At 50.0% G+C, this 14,195-nt stretch overlaps 54 non-coding genes across 54 annotated transcripts; all 54 read left to right on the forward strand.

Moving 5' to 3' along the window:
* Positions 1-30: 30 nt before the first annotated feature.
* trnat-ugu (transfer RNA threonine (anticodon UGU)) lies at positions 31-105 on the forward strand. The gene has a single exon. It is a non-coding gene; the product is annotated as a tRNA-Thr (tRNA).
* A 306-nt stretch (positions 106-411) lies between these two features.
* trnak-cuu (transfer RNA lysine (anticodon CUU)) lies at positions 412-484 on the forward strand. Its single transcript has one exon. It is a non-coding gene; the product is annotated as a tRNA-Lys (tRNA).
* Positions 485-557: 73 nt separating this feature from the next.
* On the forward strand, positions 558-632 carry trnat-ugu (transfer RNA threonine (anticodon UGU)). The gene has a single exon. It is a non-coding gene; the product is annotated as a tRNA-Thr (tRNA).
* A 306-nt stretch (positions 633-938) lies between these two features.
* Positions 939-1,011, forward strand: trnak-cuu (transfer RNA lysine (anticodon CUU)). Its single transcript has one exon. It is a non-coding gene; the product is annotated as a tRNA-Lys (tRNA).
* Positions 1,012-1,084: 73 nt separating this feature from the next.
* Positions 1,085-1,159, forward strand: trnat-ugu (transfer RNA threonine (anticodon UGU)). Its single transcript has one exon. It is a non-coding gene; the product is annotated as a tRNA-Thr (tRNA).
* A 306-nt stretch (positions 1,160-1,465) lies between these two features.
* On the forward strand, positions 1,466-1,538 carry trnak-cuu (transfer RNA lysine (anticodon CUU)). Its single transcript has one exon. It is a non-coding gene; the product is annotated as a tRNA-Lys (tRNA).
* A 73-nt stretch (positions 1,539-1,611) lies between these two features.
* On the forward strand, positions 1,612-1,686 carry trnat-ugu (transfer RNA threonine (anticodon UGU)). Its single transcript has one exon. It is a non-coding gene; the product is annotated as a tRNA-Thr (tRNA).
* A 306-nt stretch (positions 1,687-1,992) lies between these two features.
* Positions 1,993-2,065, forward strand: trnak-cuu (transfer RNA lysine (anticodon CUU)). The gene has a single exon. It is a non-coding gene; the product is annotated as a tRNA-Lys (tRNA).
* Positions 2,066-2,138: 73 nt separating this feature from the next.
* On the forward strand, positions 2,139-2,213 carry trnat-ugu (transfer RNA threonine (anticodon UGU)). The gene has a single exon. It is a non-coding gene; the product is annotated as a tRNA-Thr (tRNA).
* Positions 2,214-2,519: 306 nt separating this feature from the next.
* Positions 2,520-2,592, forward strand: trnak-cuu (transfer RNA lysine (anticodon CUU)). Its single transcript has one exon. It is a non-coding gene; the product is annotated as a tRNA-Lys (tRNA).
* A 73-nt stretch (positions 2,593-2,665) lies between these two features.
* Positions 2,666-2,740, forward strand: trnat-ugu (transfer RNA threonine (anticodon UGU)). Its single transcript has one exon. It is a non-coding gene; the product is annotated as a tRNA-Thr (tRNA).
* Positions 2,741-3,046: 306 nt separating this feature from the next.
* Positions 3,047-3,119, forward strand: trnak-cuu (transfer RNA lysine (anticodon CUU)). Its single transcript has one exon. It is a non-coding gene; the product is annotated as a tRNA-Lys (tRNA).
* A 73-nt stretch (positions 3,120-3,192) lies between these two features.
* On the forward strand, positions 3,193-3,267 carry trnat-ugu (transfer RNA threonine (anticodon UGU)). Its single transcript has one exon. It is a non-coding gene; the product is annotated as a tRNA-Thr (tRNA).
* A 306-nt stretch (positions 3,268-3,573) lies between these two features.
* On the forward strand, positions 3,574-3,646 carry trnak-cuu (transfer RNA lysine (anticodon CUU)). Its single transcript has one exon. It is a non-coding gene; the product is annotated as a tRNA-Lys (tRNA).
* Positions 3,647-3,719: 73 nt separating this feature from the next.
* On the forward strand, positions 3,720-3,794 carry trnat-ugu (transfer RNA threonine (anticodon UGU)). The gene has a single exon. It is a non-coding gene; the product is annotated as a tRNA-Thr (tRNA).
* Positions 3,795-4,100: 306 nt separating this feature from the next.
* trnak-cuu (transfer RNA lysine (anticodon CUU)) lies at positions 4,101-4,173 on the forward strand. The gene has a single exon. It is a non-coding gene; the product is annotated as a tRNA-Lys (tRNA).
* Positions 4,174-4,246: 73 nt separating this feature from the next.
* Positions 4,247-4,321, forward strand: trnat-ugu (transfer RNA threonine (anticodon UGU)). Its single transcript has one exon. It is a non-coding gene; the product is annotated as a tRNA-Thr (tRNA).
* Positions 4,322-4,627: 306 nt separating this feature from the next.
* trnak-cuu (transfer RNA lysine (anticodon CUU)) lies at positions 4,628-4,700 on the forward strand. Its single transcript has one exon. It is a non-coding gene; the product is annotated as a tRNA-Lys (tRNA).
* A 73-nt stretch (positions 4,701-4,773) lies between these two features.
* On the forward strand, positions 4,774-4,848 carry trnat-ugu (transfer RNA threonine (anticodon UGU)). Its single transcript has one exon. It is a non-coding gene; the product is annotated as a tRNA-Thr (tRNA).
* Positions 4,849-5,154: 306 nt separating this feature from the next.
* trnak-cuu (transfer RNA lysine (anticodon CUU)) lies at positions 5,155-5,227 on the forward strand. The gene has a single exon. It is a non-coding gene; the product is annotated as a tRNA-Lys (tRNA).
* A 73-nt stretch (positions 5,228-5,300) lies between these two features.
* trnat-ugu (transfer RNA threonine (anticodon UGU)) lies at positions 5,301-5,375 on the forward strand. The gene has a single exon. It is a non-coding gene; the product is annotated as a tRNA-Thr (tRNA).
* A 306-nt stretch (positions 5,376-5,681) lies between these two features.
* trnak-cuu (transfer RNA lysine (anticodon CUU)) lies at positions 5,682-5,754 on the forward strand. The gene has a single exon. It is a non-coding gene; the product is annotated as a tRNA-Lys (tRNA).
* Positions 5,755-5,827: 73 nt separating this feature from the next.
* Positions 5,828-5,902, forward strand: trnat-ugu (transfer RNA threonine (anticodon UGU)). The gene has a single exon. It is a non-coding gene; the product is annotated as a tRNA-Thr (tRNA).
* A 306-nt stretch (positions 5,903-6,208) lies between these two features.
* Positions 6,209-6,281, forward strand: trnak-cuu (transfer RNA lysine (anticodon CUU)). The gene has a single exon. It is a non-coding gene; the product is annotated as a tRNA-Lys (tRNA).
* A 73-nt stretch (positions 6,282-6,354) lies between these two features.
* Positions 6,355-6,429, forward strand: trnat-ugu (transfer RNA threonine (anticodon UGU)). The gene has a single exon. It is a non-coding gene; the product is annotated as a tRNA-Thr (tRNA).
* Positions 6,430-6,735: 306 nt separating this feature from the next.
* On the forward strand, positions 6,736-6,808 carry trnak-cuu (transfer RNA lysine (anticodon CUU)). The gene has a single exon. It is a non-coding gene; the product is annotated as a tRNA-Lys (tRNA).
* A 73-nt stretch (positions 6,809-6,881) lies between these two features.
* Positions 6,882-6,956, forward strand: trnat-ugu (transfer RNA threonine (anticodon UGU)). The gene has a single exon. It is a non-coding gene; the product is annotated as a tRNA-Thr (tRNA).
* A 307-nt stretch (positions 6,957-7,263) lies between these two features.
* trnak-cuu (transfer RNA lysine (anticodon CUU)) lies at positions 7,264-7,336 on the forward strand. The gene has a single exon. It is a non-coding gene; the product is annotated as a tRNA-Lys (tRNA).
* A 73-nt stretch (positions 7,337-7,409) lies between these two features.
* On the forward strand, positions 7,410-7,484 carry trnat-ugu (transfer RNA threonine (anticodon UGU)). Its single transcript has one exon. It is a non-coding gene; the product is annotated as a tRNA-Thr (tRNA).
* Positions 7,485-7,790: 306 nt separating this feature from the next.
* Positions 7,791-7,863, forward strand: trnak-cuu (transfer RNA lysine (anticodon CUU)). The gene has a single exon. It is a non-coding gene; the product is annotated as a tRNA-Lys (tRNA).
* A 73-nt stretch (positions 7,864-7,936) lies between these two features.
* trnat-ugu (transfer RNA threonine (anticodon UGU)) lies at positions 7,937-8,011 on the forward strand. Its single transcript has one exon. It is a non-coding gene; the product is annotated as a tRNA-Thr (tRNA).
* Positions 8,012-8,315: 304 nt separating this feature from the next.
* Positions 8,316-8,388, forward strand: trnak-cuu (transfer RNA lysine (anticodon CUU)). Its single transcript has one exon. It is a non-coding gene; the product is annotated as a tRNA-Lys (tRNA).
* Positions 8,389-8,461: 73 nt separating this feature from the next.
* trnat-ugu (transfer RNA threonine (anticodon UGU)) lies at positions 8,462-8,536 on the forward strand. Its single transcript has one exon. It is a non-coding gene; the product is annotated as a tRNA-Thr (tRNA).
* A 304-nt stretch (positions 8,537-8,840) lies between these two features.
* On the forward strand, positions 8,841-8,913 carry trnak-cuu (transfer RNA lysine (anticodon CUU)). The gene has a single exon. It is a non-coding gene; the product is annotated as a tRNA-Lys (tRNA).
* Positions 8,914-8,986: 73 nt separating this feature from the next.
* On the forward strand, positions 8,987-9,061 carry trnat-ugu (transfer RNA threonine (anticodon UGU)). Its single transcript has one exon. It is a non-coding gene; the product is annotated as a tRNA-Thr (tRNA).
* A 307-nt stretch (positions 9,062-9,368) lies between these two features.
* Positions 9,369-9,441, forward strand: trnak-cuu (transfer RNA lysine (anticodon CUU)). Its single transcript has one exon. It is a non-coding gene; the product is annotated as a tRNA-Lys (tRNA).
* Positions 9,442-9,514: 73 nt separating this feature from the next.
* trnat-ugu (transfer RNA threonine (anticodon UGU)) lies at positions 9,515-9,589 on the forward strand. Its single transcript has one exon. It is a non-coding gene; the product is annotated as a tRNA-Thr (tRNA).
* Positions 9,590-9,895: 306 nt separating this feature from the next.
* trnak-cuu (transfer RNA lysine (anticodon CUU)) lies at positions 9,896-9,968 on the forward strand. The gene has a single exon. It is a non-coding gene; the product is annotated as a tRNA-Lys (tRNA).
* Positions 9,969-10,041: 73 nt separating this feature from the next.
* On the forward strand, positions 10,042-10,116 carry trnat-ugu (transfer RNA threonine (anticodon UGU)). The gene has a single exon. It is a non-coding gene; the product is annotated as a tRNA-Thr (tRNA).
* A 304-nt stretch (positions 10,117-10,420) lies between these two features.
* trnak-cuu (transfer RNA lysine (anticodon CUU)) lies at positions 10,421-10,493 on the forward strand. The gene has a single exon. It is a non-coding gene; the product is annotated as a tRNA-Lys (tRNA).
* Positions 10,494-10,566: 73 nt separating this feature from the next.
* Positions 10,567-10,641, forward strand: trnat-ugu (transfer RNA threonine (anticodon UGU)). The gene has a single exon. It is a non-coding gene; the product is annotated as a tRNA-Thr (tRNA).
* Positions 10,642-10,945: 304 nt separating this feature from the next.
* On the forward strand, positions 10,946-11,018 carry trnak-cuu (transfer RNA lysine (anticodon CUU)). The gene has a single exon. It is a non-coding gene; the product is annotated as a tRNA-Lys (tRNA).
* A 73-nt stretch (positions 11,019-11,091) lies between these two features.
* Positions 11,092-11,166, forward strand: trnat-ugu (transfer RNA threonine (anticodon UGU)). Its single transcript has one exon. It is a non-coding gene; the product is annotated as a tRNA-Thr (tRNA).
* A 306-nt stretch (positions 11,167-11,472) lies between these two features.
* trnak-cuu (transfer RNA lysine (anticodon CUU)) lies at positions 11,473-11,545 on the forward strand. Its single transcript has one exon. It is a non-coding gene; the product is annotated as a tRNA-Lys (tRNA).
* Positions 11,546-11,618: 73 nt separating this feature from the next.
* On the forward strand, positions 11,619-11,693 carry trnat-ugu (transfer RNA threonine (anticodon UGU)). The gene has a single exon. It is a non-coding gene; the product is annotated as a tRNA-Thr (tRNA).
* Positions 11,694-11,999: 306 nt separating this feature from the next.
* trnak-cuu (transfer RNA lysine (anticodon CUU)) lies at positions 12,000-12,072 on the forward strand. The gene has a single exon. It is a non-coding gene; the product is annotated as a tRNA-Lys (tRNA).
* A 73-nt stretch (positions 12,073-12,145) lies between these two features.
* Positions 12,146-12,220, forward strand: trnat-ugu (transfer RNA threonine (anticodon UGU)). The gene has a single exon. It is a non-coding gene; the product is annotated as a tRNA-Thr (tRNA).
* Positions 12,221-12,526: 306 nt separating this feature from the next.
* Positions 12,527-12,599, forward strand: trnak-cuu (transfer RNA lysine (anticodon CUU)). The gene has a single exon. It is a non-coding gene; the product is annotated as a tRNA-Lys (tRNA).
* A 73-nt stretch (positions 12,600-12,672) lies between these two features.
* trnat-ugu (transfer RNA threonine (anticodon UGU)) lies at positions 12,673-12,747 on the forward strand. Its single transcript has one exon. It is a non-coding gene; the product is annotated as a tRNA-Thr (tRNA).
* Positions 12,748-13,053: 306 nt separating this feature from the next.
* Positions 13,054-13,126, forward strand: trnak-cuu (transfer RNA lysine (anticodon CUU)). The gene has a single exon. It is a non-coding gene; the product is annotated as a tRNA-Lys (tRNA).
* A 73-nt stretch (positions 13,127-13,199) lies between these two features.
* On the forward strand, positions 13,200-13,274 carry trnat-ugu (transfer RNA threonine (anticodon UGU)). The gene has a single exon. It is a non-coding gene; the product is annotated as a tRNA-Thr (tRNA).
* Positions 13,275-13,580: 306 nt separating this feature from the next.
* On the forward strand, positions 13,581-13,653 carry trnak-cuu (transfer RNA lysine (anticodon CUU)). Its single transcript has one exon. It is a non-coding gene; the product is annotated as a tRNA-Lys (tRNA).
* Positions 13,654-13,726: 73 nt separating this feature from the next.
* trnat-ugu (transfer RNA threonine (anticodon UGU)) lies at positions 13,727-13,801 on the forward strand. The gene has a single exon. It is a non-coding gene; the product is annotated as a tRNA-Thr (tRNA).
* Positions 13,802-14,107: 306 nt separating this feature from the next.
* trnak-cuu (transfer RNA lysine (anticodon CUU)) lies at positions 14,108-14,180 on the forward strand. The gene has a single exon. It is a non-coding gene; the product is annotated as a tRNA-Lys (tRNA).
* The last annotated feature ends 15 nt before the right edge of the window (positions 14,181-14,195 follow it).

The raw sequence follows: 14,195 nt of genomic DNA on the forward strand, positions 1-14,195 counted from the left end.
AGTAGTTGAATCAACTATTGGCCATTCAGAGGTGCTGTGGCTTAGCTGGTTGAAAGCGCCTGTCTTGTAAACAGGAGATCCTGGGTTCAACTCCCAGCAGCGCCTCACCTGTGTCTGTTTTATACAACTGGCACATTTCTTACCTTCACCCACAATATTGTGGATTCAGACATTTTCCGTCACAAAGGTCCCCGACGAGAATGCCTCTGGAAGCGACATGGTAAGCCTGGATGGCACAGGGGTTAGAGCATGCCACTCTTTGTTGGTAGACTATACACCCAGCGAATTTGAAACAGTCATTTGAAACGGTGTCTGGACAAAATGTCAGCCTTGTGGACACAGGCCAAGCGTTTGAAACAATAACTGCCACAAAGGCCCCCGATCAGAATGCCTGTAGCTGCAAAGCAGTAAGCCCGGCTAGCTCAGTCGGTAGAGCATGAGACTCTTAATCTCAGGGTCGTGGGTTCGAGCCCCACGTTGGGCGTGTTTACATTATGGAGGCCGATCCTTCACGCTTAGTGGCTTCGAGTAGTTGAATCAACTATTGGCCATTCAGAGGTGCTGTGGCTTAGCTGGTTGAAAGCGCCTGTCTTGTAAACAGGAGATCCTGGGTTCAACTCCCAGCAGCGCCTCACCTGTGTCTGTTTTATACAACTGGCACATTTCTTACCTTCACCCACAATATTGTGGATTCAGACATTTTCCGTCACAAAGGTCCCAGACGAGAATGGCTCTGGAAGCGACATGGTAAGCCTGGATGGCACAGGGGTTAGAGCATGCCACTCTTTGTTGGTAGACTATACACCCAGCGAATTTGAAACAGTCATTTGAAACGGTGTCTGGACAAAATGTCAGCCTTGTGGACACAGGCCAAGCGTTTGAAACAATAACTGCCACAAAGGCCCCCGACCAGAATGCCTGTAGCTGCAAAGCAGTAAGCCCGGCTAGCTCAGTCGGTAGAGCATGAGACTCTTGATCTCAGGGTCGTGGGTTCGAGCCCCACGTTGGGCGTGTTTACATTATGGAGGCCGATCCTTCACGCTTAGTGGCTTCGAGTAGTTGAATCAACTATTGGCCATTCAGAGGTGCTGTGGCTTAGCTGGTTGAAAGCGCCTGTCTTGTAAACAGGAGATCCTGGGTTCAACTCCCAGCAGCGCCTCACCTGTGTCTGTTTTATACAACTGGCACATTTCTTACCTTCACCCACAATATTGTGGATTCAGACATTTTCCGTCACAAAGGTCCCAGACGAGAATGGCTCTGGTAGCGACATGGTAAGCCTGGATGGCACAGGGGTTAGAGCATGCCACTCTTTGTTGGTAGACTATACACCCAGCGAATTTGAAACAGTCATTTGAAACGGTGTCTGGACAAAATGTCAGCCTTGTGGACACAGGCCAAGCGTTTGAAACAATAACTGCCACAAAGGCCCCCGACCAGAATGCCTGTAGCTGCCAAGCAGTAAGCCCGGCTAGCTCAGTCGGTAGAGCATGAGACTCTTAATCTCAGGGTCGTGGGTTCGAGCCCCACGTTGGGCGTGTTTACATTGTGGAGGCCGATCCTTCACGCTTAGTGGCTTCGAGTAGTTGAATCAACTATTGGCCATTCAGAGGTGCTGTGGCTTAGCTGGTTGAAAGCGCCTGTCTTGTAAACAGGAGATCCTGGGTTCAACTCCCAGCAGCGCCTCACCTGTGTCTGTTTTATACAACTGGCACATTTCTTACCTTCACCCACAATATTGTGGATTCAGACATTTTCCGTCACAAAGGTCCCCGACGAGAATGCCTCTGGAAGCGACATGGTAAGCCTGGATGGCACAGGGGTTAGAGCATGCCACTCTTTGTTGGTAGACTATACACCCAGCGAATTTGAAACAGTCATTTGAAACGGTGTCTGGACAAAATGTCAGCCTTGTGGACACAGGCCAAGCGTTTGAAACAATAACTGCCACAAAGGCCCCCGACCAGAATGCCTGTAGCTGCAAAGCAGTAAGCCCGGCTAGCTCAGTCGGTAGAGCATGAGACTCTTAATCTCAGGGTCGTGGGTTCGAGCCCCACGTTGGGCGTGTTTACATTATGGAGGCCGATCCTTCACGCTTAGTGGCTTCGAGTAGTTGAATCAACTATTGGCCATTCAGAGGTGCTGTGGCTTAGCTAGTTGAAAGCGCCTGTCTTGTAAAGAGGAGATCCTGGGTTCAACTCCCAGCAGCGCCTCACCTGTGTCTGTTTTATACAACTGGCACATTTCTTACCTTCACCCACAATATTGTGGATTCAGACATTTTCCGTCACAAAGGTCCCCGACGAGAATGCCTCTGGAAGCGACATGGTAAGCCTGGATGGCACAGGGGTTAGAGCATGCCACTCTTTGTTGGTAGACTATACACCCAGCGAATTTGAAACAGTCATTTGAAACGGTGTCTGGACAAAATGTCAGCCTTGTGGACACAGGCCAAGCGTTTGAAACAATAACTGCCACAAAGGCCCCCGACCAGAATGCCTGTAGCTGCAAAGCAGTAAGCCCGGCTAGCTCAGTCGGTAGAGCATGAGACTCTTAATCTCAGGGTCGTGGGTTCGAGCCCCACGTTGGGCGTGTTTACATTGTGGAGGCCGATCCTTCACGCTTAGTGGCTTCGAGTAGTTGAATCAACTATTGGCCATTCAGAGGTGCTGTGGCTTAGCTGGTTGAAAGCGCCTGTCTTGTAAACAGGAGATCCTGGGTTCAACTCCCAGCAGCGCCTCACCTGTGTCTGTTTTATACAACTGGCACATTTCTTACCTTCACCCACAATATTGTGGATTCAGACATTTTCCGTCACAAAGGTCCCCGACGAGAATGCCTCTGGAAGCGACATGGTAAGCCTGGATGGCACAGGGGTTAGAGCATGCCACTCTTTGTTGGTAGACTATACACCCAGCGAATTTGAAACAGTCATTTGAAACGGTGTCTGGACAAAATGTCAGCCTTGTGGACACAGGCCAAGCGTTTGAAACAATAACTGCCACAAAGGCCCCCGACCAGAATGCCTGTAGCTGCAAAGCAGTAAGCCCGGCTAGCTCAGTCGGTAGAGCATGAGACTCTTAATCTCAGGGTCGTGGGTTCGAGCCCCACGTTGGGCGTGTTTACATTATGGAGGCCGATCCTTCACGCTTAGTGGCTTCGAGTAGTTGAATCAACTATTGGCCATTCAGAGGTGCTGTGGCTTAGCTAGTTGAAAGCGCCTGTCTTGTAAAGAGGAGATCCTGGGTTCAACTCCCAGCAGCGCCTCACCTGTGTCTGTTTTATACAACTGGCACATTTCTTACCTTCACCCACAATATTGTGGATTCAGACATTTTCCGTCACAAAGGTCCCCGACGAGAATGCCTCTGGAAGCGACATGGTAAGCCTGGATGGCACAGGGGTTAGAGCATGCCACTCTTTGTTGGTAGACTATACACCCAGCGAATTTGAAACAGTCATTTGAAACGGTGTCTGGACAAAATGTCAGCCTTGTGGACACAGGCCAAGCGTTTGAAACAATAACTGCCACAAAGGCCCCCGACCAGAATGCCTGTAGCTGCAAAGCAGTAAGCCCGGCTAGCTCAGTCGGTAGAGCATGAGACTCTTAATCTCAGGGTCGTGGGTTCGAGCCCCACGTTGGGCGTGTTTACATTATGGAGGCCGATCCTTCACGCTTAGTGGCTTCGAGTAGTTGAATCAACTATTGGCCATTCAGAGGTGCTGTGGCTTAGCTAGTTGAAAGCGCCTGTCTTGTAAAGAGGAGATCCTGGGTTCAACTCCCAGCAGCGCCTCACCTGTGTCTGTTTTATACAACTGGCACATTTCTTACCTTCACCCACAATATTGTGGATTCAGACATTTTCCGTCACAAAGGTCCCCGACGAGAATGCCTCTGGAAGCGACATGGTAAGCCTGGATGGCACAGGGGTTAGAGCATGCCACTCTTTGTTGGTAGACTATACACCCAGCGAATTTGAAACAGTCATTTGAAACGGTGTCTGGACAAAATGTCAGCCTTGTGGACACAGGCCAAGCGTTTGAAACAATAACTGCCACAAAGGCCCCCGACCAGAATGCCTGTAGCTGCCAAGCAGTAAGCCCGGCTAGCTCAGTCGGTAGAGCATGAGACTCTTAATCTCAGGGTCGTGGGTTCGAGCCCCACGTTGGGTGTGTTTACATTATGGAGGCCGATCCTTCACGCTTAGTGGCTTCGAGTAGTTGAATCAACTATTGGCCATTCAGAGGTGCTGTGGCTTAGCTGGTTGAAAGCGCCTGTCTTGTAAACAGGAGATCCTGGGTTCAACTCCCAGCAGCGCCTCACCTGTGTCTGTTTTATACAACTGGCACATTTCTTACCTTCACCCACAATATTGTGGATTCAGACATTTTCCGTCACAAAGGTCCCCGACGAGAATGCCTCTGGAAGCAACATGGTAAGCCTGGATGGCACAGGGGTTAGAGCATGCCACTCTTTGTTGGTAGACTATACACCCAGCGAATTTGAAACAGTCATTTGAAACGGTGTCTGGACAAAATGTCAGCCTTGTGGACACAGGCCAAGCGTTTGAAACAATAACTGCCACAAAGGCCCCCGACCAGAATGCCTGTATCTGCCAAGCAGTAAGCCCGGCTAGCTCAGTCGGTAGAGCATGAGACTCTTAATCTCAGGGTCGTGGGTTCGAGCCCCACGTTGGGCGTGTTTACATTATGGAGGCCGATCCTTCACGCTTAGTGGCTTCGAGTAGTTGAATCAACTATTGGCCATTCAGAGGTGCTGTGGCTTAGCTGGTTGAAAGCGCCTGTCTTGTAAACAGGAGATCCTGGGTTCAACTCCCAGCAGCGCCTCACCTGTGTCTGTTTTATACAACTGGCACATTTCTTACCTTCACCCACAATATTGTGGATTCAGACATTTTCCGTCACAAAGGTCCCAGACGAGAATGGCTCTGGTAGCGACATGGTAAGCCTGGATGGCACAGGGGTTAGAGCATGCCACTCTTTGTTGGTAGACTATACACCCAGCGAATTTGAAACAGTCATTTGAAACGGTGTCTGGACAAAATGTCAGCCTTGTGGACACAGGCCAAGCGTTTGAAACAATAACTGCCACAAAGGACCCCGACCAGAATGCCTGTAGCTGCCAAGCAGTAAGCCCGGCTAGCTCAGTCGGTAGAGCATGAGACTCTTAATCTCAGGGTCGTGGGTTCGAGCCCCACGTTGGGCGTGTTTACATTATGGAGGCCGATCCTTCACGCTTAGTGGCTTCGAGTAGTTGAATCAACTATTGGCCATTCAGAGGTGCTGTGGCTTAGCTGGTTGAAAGCGCCTGTCTTGTAAACAGGAGATCCTGGGTTCAACTCCCAGCAGCGCCTCACCTGTGTCTGTTTTATACAACTGGCACATTTCTTACCTTCACCCACAATATTGTGGATTCAGACATTTTCCGTCACAAAGGTCCCAGACGAGAATGGCTCTGGTAGCGACATGGTAAGCCTGGATGGCACAGGGGTTAGAGCATGCCACTCTTTGTTGGTAGACTATACACCCAGCGAATTTGAAACAGTCATTTGAAACGGTGTCTGGACAAAATGTCAGCCTTGTGGACACAGGCCAAGCGTTTGAAACAATAACTGCCACAAAGGCCCCCGACCAGAATGCCTGTAGCTCCCAAGCAGTAAGCCCGGCTAGCTCAGTCGGTAGAGCATGAGACTCTTAATCTCAGGGTCGTGGGTTCGAGCCCCACGTTGGGCGTGTTTACATTGTGGAGGCCGATCCTTCACGCTTAGTGGCTTCGAGTAGTTGAATCAACTATTGGCCATTCAGAGGTGCTGTGGCTTAGCTGGTTGAAAGCGCCTGTCTTGTAAACAGGAGATCCTGGGTTCAACTCCCAGCAGCGCCTCACCTGTGTCTGTTTTATACAACTGGCACATTTCTTACCTTCACCCACAATATTGTGTATTCAGACATTTTCCGTCACAAAGGTCCCCGACGAGAATGCCTCTGGAAGCGACATGGTAAGCCTGGATGGCACAGGGGTTAGAGCATGCCACTCTTTGTTGGTAGACTATACACCCAGCGAATTTGAAACAGTCATTTGAAACGGTGTCTGGACAAAATGTCAGCCTTGTGGACACAGGCCAAGCGTTTGAAACAATAACTGCCACAAAGGACCCCGACCAGAATGCCTGTAGCTGCAAAGCAGTAAGCCCGGCTAGCTCAGTCGGTAGAGCATGAGACTCTTAATCTCAGGGTCGTGGGTTCGAGCCCCACGTTGGGCGTGTTTACATTATGGAGGCCGATCCTTCACGCTTAGTGGCTTCGAGTAGTTGAATCAACTATTGGCCATTCAGAGGTGCTGTGGCTTAGCTGGTTGAAAGCGCCTGTCTTGTAAACAGGAGATCCTGGGTTCAACTCCCAGCAGCGCCTCACCTGTTTCTGTTTTATACAACTGGCACATTTCTTACCTTCACCCACAATATTGTGGATTCAGACATTTTCCGTCACAAAGGTCCCCGACGAGAATGCCTCTGGAAGCGACATGGTAAGCCTGGATGGCACAGGGGTTAGAGCATGCCACTCTTTGTTGGTAGACTATACACCCAGCGAATTTGAAACAGTCATTTGAAACGGTGTCTGGACAAAATGTCAGCCTTGTGGACACAGGCCAAGCGTTTGAAACAATAACTGCCACAAAGGCCCCCGACCAGAATGCCTGTAGCTGCCAAGCAGTAAGCCCGGCTAGCTCAGTCGGTAGAGCATGAGACTCTTAATCTCAGGGTCGTGGGTTCGAGCCCCACGTTGGGCGTGTTTACATTGTGGAGGCCGATCCTTCAAGCTTAGTGGCTTCGAGTAGTTGAATCAACTATTGGCCATTCAGAGGTGCTGTGGCTTAGCTGGTTGAAAGCGCCTGTCTTGTAAACAGGAGATCCTGGGTTCAACTCCCAGCAGCGCCTCACCTGTGTCTGTTTTATACAACTGGCACATTTCTTACCTTCACCCACAATATTGTGGATTCAGACATTTTCCGTCACAAAGGTCCCAGACGAGAATGGCTCTGGAAGCGACATGGTAAGCCTGGATGGCACAGGGGTTAGAGCATGCCACTCTTTGTTGGTAGACTATACACCCAGCGAATTTGAAACAGTCATTTGAAACGGTGTCTGGACAAAATGTCAGCCTTGTGGACACAGGCCAAGCGTTTTTTAACAATAACTGCCACAAAGGCCCCCGACCAGAATGCCTGTAGCTGCCAAGCAGTAAGCCCGGCTAGCTCAGTCGGTAGAGCATGAGACTCTTAATCTCAGGGTCGTGGGTTCGAGCCCCATGTTGGGCGTGTTTACATTATGGAGGCCGATCCTTCACGCTTAGTGGCTTCGAGTAGTTGAATCAACTATTGGCCATTCAGAGGTGCTGTGGCTTAGCTGGTTGAAAGCGCCTGTCTTGTAAACAGGAGATCCTGGGTTCAACTCCCAGCAGCGCCTCACCTGTGTCTGTTTTATACAACTGGCACATTTCTTACCTTCACCCACAATATTGTGTATTCAGACATTTTCCGTCACAAAGGTCCCAGACGAGAATGGCTCTGGAAGCGACATGGTAAGCCTGGATGGCACAGGGGTTAGAGCATGCCACTCTTTGTTGGTAGACTATACACCCAGCGAATTTGAAACAGTCATTTGAAACGGTGTCTGGACAAAATGTCAGCCTTGTGGACACAGGCCAAGCGTTTGAAACAATAACTGCCACAAAGGCCCCCGACCAGAATGCCTGTAGCTGCAAAGCAGTAAGCCCGGCTAGCTCAGTCGGTAGAGCATGAGACTCTTAATCTCAGGGTCGTGGGTTCGAGCCCCACGTTGGGCGTGTTTACATTATGGAGGCCGATCCTTCACGCTTAGTGGCTTCGAGCAGTTGAATCAACTATTGGCCATTCAGAGGTGCTGTGGCTTAGCTGGTTGAAAGCGCCTGTCTTGTAAACAGGAGATCCTGGGTTCAACTCCCAGCAGCGCCTCACCTGTGTCTGTTTTATACAACTGGCACATTTCTTACCTTCACCCACAATATTGTGGATTCAGACATTTTCCGTCACAAAGGTCCCCGACGAGAATGCCTCTGGAAGCAACATGGTAAGCCTGGATGGCTCAGGGGTTAGAGCATGCCACTCTTTGTTGGTAGACTATACACCAAGGGAATTTGAAACAGTCATTTGAAACGGTGTCTGGACAAAATGTCAGCCTTGTGGACACAGGCCAAGTTTGAAACAATAACTGCCACAAAGGCCCCCGACCAGAATGCCTGTAGCTGCCAAGCAGTAAGCCCGGCTAGCTCAGTCGGTAGAGCATGAGACTCTTAATCTCAGGGTCGTGGGTTCGAGCCCCACGTTGGGCGTGTTTACATTATGGAGGCCGATCCTTCATGCTTAGTGGCTTCGAGTAGTTGAATCAACTATTGGCCATTCAGAGGTGCTGTGGCTTAGCTGGTTGAAAGCGCCTGTCTTGTAAACAGGAGATCCTGGGTTCAACTCCCAGCAGCGCCTCACCTGTGTCTGTTTTATACAACTGGCACATTTCTTACCTTCACCCACAATATTGTGGATTCAGACATTTTCCGTCACAAAGGTCCCCGACGAGAATGCCTCTGGAAGCAACATGGTAAGCCTGGATGGCTCAGGGGTTAGAGCATGCCACTCTTTGTTGGTAGACTATACACCAAGGGAATTTGAAACAGTCATTTGAAACGGTGTCTGGACAAAATGTCAGCCTTGTGGACACAGGCCAAGTTTGAAACAATAACTGCCACAAAGGCCCCCGACCAGAATGCCTGTAGCTGCCAAGCAGTAAGCCCAGCTAGCTCAGTCGGTAGAGCATGAGACTCTTAATCTCAGGGTCGTGGGTTCGAGCCCCACGTTGGGCGTGTTTACATTATGGAGGCCGATCCTTCATGCTTAGTGGCTTCGAGTAGTTGAATCAACTATTGGCCATTCAGAGGTGCTGTGGCTTAGCTGGTTGAAAGCGCCTGTCTTGTAAACAGGAGATCCTGGGTTCAACTCCCAGCAGCGCCTCACCTGTGTCTGTTTTATACAACTGGCACATTTCTTACCTTCACCCACAATATTGTGGATTCAGACATTTTCCGTCACAAAGGTCCCCGACGAGAATGCCTCTGGAAGCGACATGGTAAGCCTGGATGGCACAGGGGTTAGAGCATGCCACTCTTTGTTGGTAGACTATACACCCAGCGAATTTGAAACAGTCATTTGAAACGGTGTCTGGACAAAATGTCAGCCTTGTGGACACAGGCCAAGCGTTTTTTAACAATAACTGCCACAAAGGCCCCCGACCAGAATGCCTGTAGCTGCCAAGCAGTAAGCCCGGCTAGCTCAGTCGGTAGAGCATGAGACTCTTAATCTCAGGGTCGTGGGTTCGAGCCCCATGTTGGGCGTGTTTACATTATGGAGGCCGATCCTTCACGCTTAGTGGCTTCGAGTAGTTGAATCAACTATTGGCCATTCAGAGGTGCTGTGGCTTAGCTGGTTGAAAGCGCCTGTCTTGTAAACAGGAGATCCTGGGTTCAACTCCCAGCAGCGCCTCACCTGTGTCTGTTTTATACAACTGGCACATTTCTTACCTTCACCCACAATATTGTGGATTCAGACATTTTCCGTCACAAAGGTCCCAGACGAGAATGGCTCTGGAAGCGACATGGTAAGCCTGGATGGCACAGGGGTTAGAGCATGCCACTCTTTGTTGGTAGACTATACACCCAGCGAATTTGAAACAGTCATTTGAAACGGTGTCTGGACAAAATGTCAGCCTTGTGGACACAGGCCAAGCGTTTGAAACAATAACTGCCACAAAGGCCCCCGACCAGAATGCCTGTAGCTGCAAAGCAGTAAGCCCGGCTAGCTCAGTCGGTAGAGCATGAGACTCTTAATCTCAGGGTCGTGGGTTCGAGCCCCACGTTGGGCGTGTTTACATTATGGAGGCCGATCCTTCACGCTTAGTGGCTTCGAGTAGTTGAATCAACTATTGGCCATTCAGAGGTGCTGTGGCTTAGCTGGTTGAAAGCGCCTGTCTTGTAAACAGGAGATCCTGGGTTCAACTCCCAGCAGCGCCTCACCTGTGTCTGTTTTATACAACTGGCACATTTCTTACCTTCACCCACAATATTGTGGATTCAGACATTTTCCGTCACAAAGGTCCCCGACGAGAATGCCTCTGGAAGCAACATGGTAAGCCTGGATGGCTCAGGGGTTAGAGCATGCCACTCTTTGTTGGTAGACTATACACCCAGCGAATTTGAAACAGTCATTTGAAACGGTGTCTGGACAAAATGTCAGCCTTGTGGACACAGGCCAAGTTTGAAACAATAACTGCCACAAAGGCCCCTGACCAGAATGCCTGTAGCTGTCAAGCAGTAAGCCCGGCTAGCTCAGTCGGTAAAGCATGAGACTCTTAATCTCAGGGTCGTGGGTTCGAGCCCCACGTTGGGCGTGTTTACATTATGGAGGCCGATCCTTCATGCTTAGTGGCTTCGAGTAGTTGAATCAACTATTGGCCATTCAGAGGTGCTGTGGCTTAGCTGGTTGAAAGCGCCTGTCTTGTAAACAGGAGATCCTGGGTTCAACTCCCAGCAGCGCCTCACCTGTGTCTGTTTTATACAACTGGCACATTTCTTACCTTCACCCACAATATTGTGGATTCAGACATTTTCCGTCACAAAGGTCCCAGACGAGAATGGCTCTGGAAGCGACATGGTAAGCCTGGATGGCACAGGGGTTAGAGCATGCCACTCTTTGTTGGTAGACTATACACCCAGCGAATTTGAAACAGTCATTTGAAACGGTGTCTGGACAAAATGTCAGCCTTGTGGACACAGGCCAAGTTTGAAACATTAACTGCCACAAAGGCCCCCGACCAGAATGCCTGTAGCTGCCAAGCAGTAAGCCCGGCTAGCTCAGTCGGTAGAGCATGAGACTCTTAATCTCAGGGTCGTGGGTTCGAGCCCCACGTTGGGTGTGTTTACATTATGGAGGCCGATCCTTCATGCTTAGTGGCTTCGAGTAGTTGAATCAACTATTGGCCATTCAGAGGTGCTGTGGCTTAGCTGGTTGAAAGCGCCTGTCTTGTAAACAGGAGATCCTGGGTTCAACTCCCAGCAGCGCCTCACCTGTGTCTGTTTTATACAACTGGCACATTTCTTACCTTCACCCACAATATTGTGGATTCAGACATTTTCCGTCACAAAGGTCCCAGACGAGAATGCCTCTGGAAGCGACATGGTAAGCCTGGATGGCACAGGGGTTAGAGCATGCCACTCTTTGTTGGTAGACTATACACCCAGCGAATTTGAAACAGTCATTTGAAACGGTGTCTGGACAAAATGTCAGCCTTGTGGACACAGGCCAAGCGTTTGAAACAATAACTGCCACAAAGGCCCCCGACCAGAATGCCTGTAGCTGCCAAGCAGTAAGCCCGGCTAGCTCAGTCGGTAGAGCATGAGACTCTTAATCTCAGGGTCGTGGGTTCGAGCCCCACGTTGGGCGTGTTTACATTATGGAGGCCGATCCTTCACGCTTAGTGGCTTCGAGTAGTTGAATCAACTATTGGCCATTCAGAGGTGCTGTGGCTTAGCTGGTTGAAAGCGCCTGTCTTGTAAACAGGAGATCCTGGGTTCAACTCCCAGCAGCGCCTCACCTGTGTCTGTTTTATACAACTGGCACATTTCTTACCTTCACCCACAATATTGTGGATTCAGACATTTTCCGTCACAAAGGTCCCAGACAAGAATGGCTCTGGAAGCGACATGGTAAGCCTGGATGGCACAGGGGTTAGAGCATGCCACTCTTTGTTGGTAGACTATACACCCAGCGAATTTGAAACAGTCATTTGAAACGGTGTCTGGACAAAATGTCAGCCTTGTGGACACAGGCCAAGCGTTTGAAACAATAACTGCCACAAAGGCCCCCGACCAGAATGCCTGTAGCTGCAAAGCAGTAAGCCCGGCTAGCTCAGTCGGTAGAGCATGAGACTCTTAATCTCAGGGTCGTGGGTTCGAGCCCCACGTTGGGCGTGTTTACATTATGGAGGCCGATCCTTCACGCTTAGTGGCTTCGAGTAGTTGAATCAACTATTGGCCATTCAGAGGTGCTGTGGCTTAGCTGGTTGAAAGTGCCTGTCTTGTAAACAGGAGATCCTGGGTTCATCTCCCAGCAGCGCCTCACCTGTTTCTGTTTTATACAACTGGCACATTTTTTATCTTCACCCACAATATTGTGGATTCAGACATTTTCCGTCACAAAGGTCCCCGACGAGAATGCCTCTGGAAGCAACATGGTAAGCCTGGATGGCACAGGGGTTAGAGCATGCCACTCTTTGTTGGTAGACTATACACCCAGCGAATTTGAAACAGTCATTTGAAACGGTGTCTGGACAAAATGTCAGCCTTGTGGACACAGGCCAAGCGTTTGAAACAATAACTGCCACAAAGGCCCCCGACCAAAATGCCTGTAGCTGCCAAGCAGTAAGCCCGGCTAGCTCAGTCGGTAGAGCATGAGACTCTTAATCTCAGGGTCGTGGGTTCGAGCCCCACGTTGGGTGTGTTTACATTATGGAGGCCGATCCTTCACGCTTAGTGGCTTCGAGTAGTTGAATCAACTATTGGCTATTCAGAGGTGCTGTGGCTTAGCTGGTTGAAAGCGCCTGTCTTGTAAACAGGAGATCCTGGGTTCAACTCCCAGCAGCGCCTCACCTGTGTCTGTTTTATACAACTGGCACATTTCTTACCTTCACCCACAATATTGTGGATTCAGACATTTTCCGTCACAAAGGTCCCAGACGAGAATGCCTCTGGAAGCGACATGGTAAGCCTGGATGGCACAGGGGTTAGAGCATGCCACTCTTTGTTGGTAGACTATACACCCAGCGAATTTGAAACAGTCATTTGAAACGGTGTCTGGACAAAATGTCAGCCTTGTGGACACAGGCCAAGCGTTTGAAACAATAACTGCCACAAAGGCCCCCGACCAGAATGCCTGTAGCTGCAAACCAGTAAGCCCGGCTAGCTCAGTCGGTAGAGCATGAGACTCTTAATCTCAGGGTCGTGGGTTCGAGCCCCACGTTGGGTGTGTTTACATTATGGAGGCCGATCCTTCACGCTTAGTGGCTTCGAGTAGTTGAATCAACTATTGGCCATTCAGAGGTGCTGTGGCTTAGCTGGTTGAAAGCGCCTGTCTTGTAAACAGGAGATCCTGGGTTCAACTCCCAGCAGCGCCTCACCTGTGTCTGTTTTATACAACTGGCACATTTCTTACCTTCACCCACAATATTGTGGATTCAGACATTTTCCGTCACAAAGGTCCCAGACGAGAATGCCTCTGGAAGCGACATGGTAAGCCTGGATGGCACAGGGGTTAGAGCATGCCACTCTTTGTTGGTAGACTATACACCCAGCGAATTTGAAACAGTCATTTGAAACGGTGTCTGGACAAAATGTCAGCCTTGTGGACACAGGCCAAGCGTTTGAAACAATAACTGCCACAAAGGCCCCCGACCAGAATGCCTGTAGCTGCAAACCAGTAAGCCCGGCTAGCTCAGTCGGTAGAGCATGAGACTCTTAATCTCAGGGTCGTGGGTTCGAGCCCCACGTTGGGTGTGTTTACATTATGGAGGCCGATCCTTCACGCTTAGTGGCTTCGAGTAGTTGAATCAACTATTGGCCATTCAGAGGTGCTGTGGCTTAGCTGGTTGAAAGCGCCTGTCTTGTAAACAGGAGATCCTGGGTTCAACTCCCAGCAGCGCCTCACCTGTGTCTGTTTTATACAACTGGCACATTTCTTACCTTCACCCACAATATTGTGGATTCAGACATTTTCCGTCACAAAGGTCCCAGACGAGAATGGCTCTGGAAGCGACATGGTAAGCCTGGATGGCACAGGGGTTAGAGCATGCCACTCTTTGTTGGTAGACTATACACCCAGCGAATTTGAAACAGTCATTTGAAACGGTGTCTGGACAAAATGTCAGCCTTGTGGACACAGGCCAAGCGTTTGAAACAATAACTGCCACAAAGGCCCCCGACCAGAATGCCTGTAGCTGCAAAGCAGTAAGCCCGGCTAGCTCAGTCGGTAGAGCATGAGACTCTTAATCTCAGGGTCGTGGGTTCGAGCCCCACGTTGGGCGTGTTTACATTATGGA

Source organism: Hypomesus nipponensis, chromosome 18, assembly GCF_054491055.1.
Source record: "Hypomesus nipponensis isolate SF chromosome 18, ASM5449105v1, whole genome shotgun sequence".
NCBI classification, from domain to species: Eukaryota; Metazoa; Chordata; class Actinopteri; order Osmeriformes; family Osmeridae; genus Hypomesus; species Hypomesus nipponensis.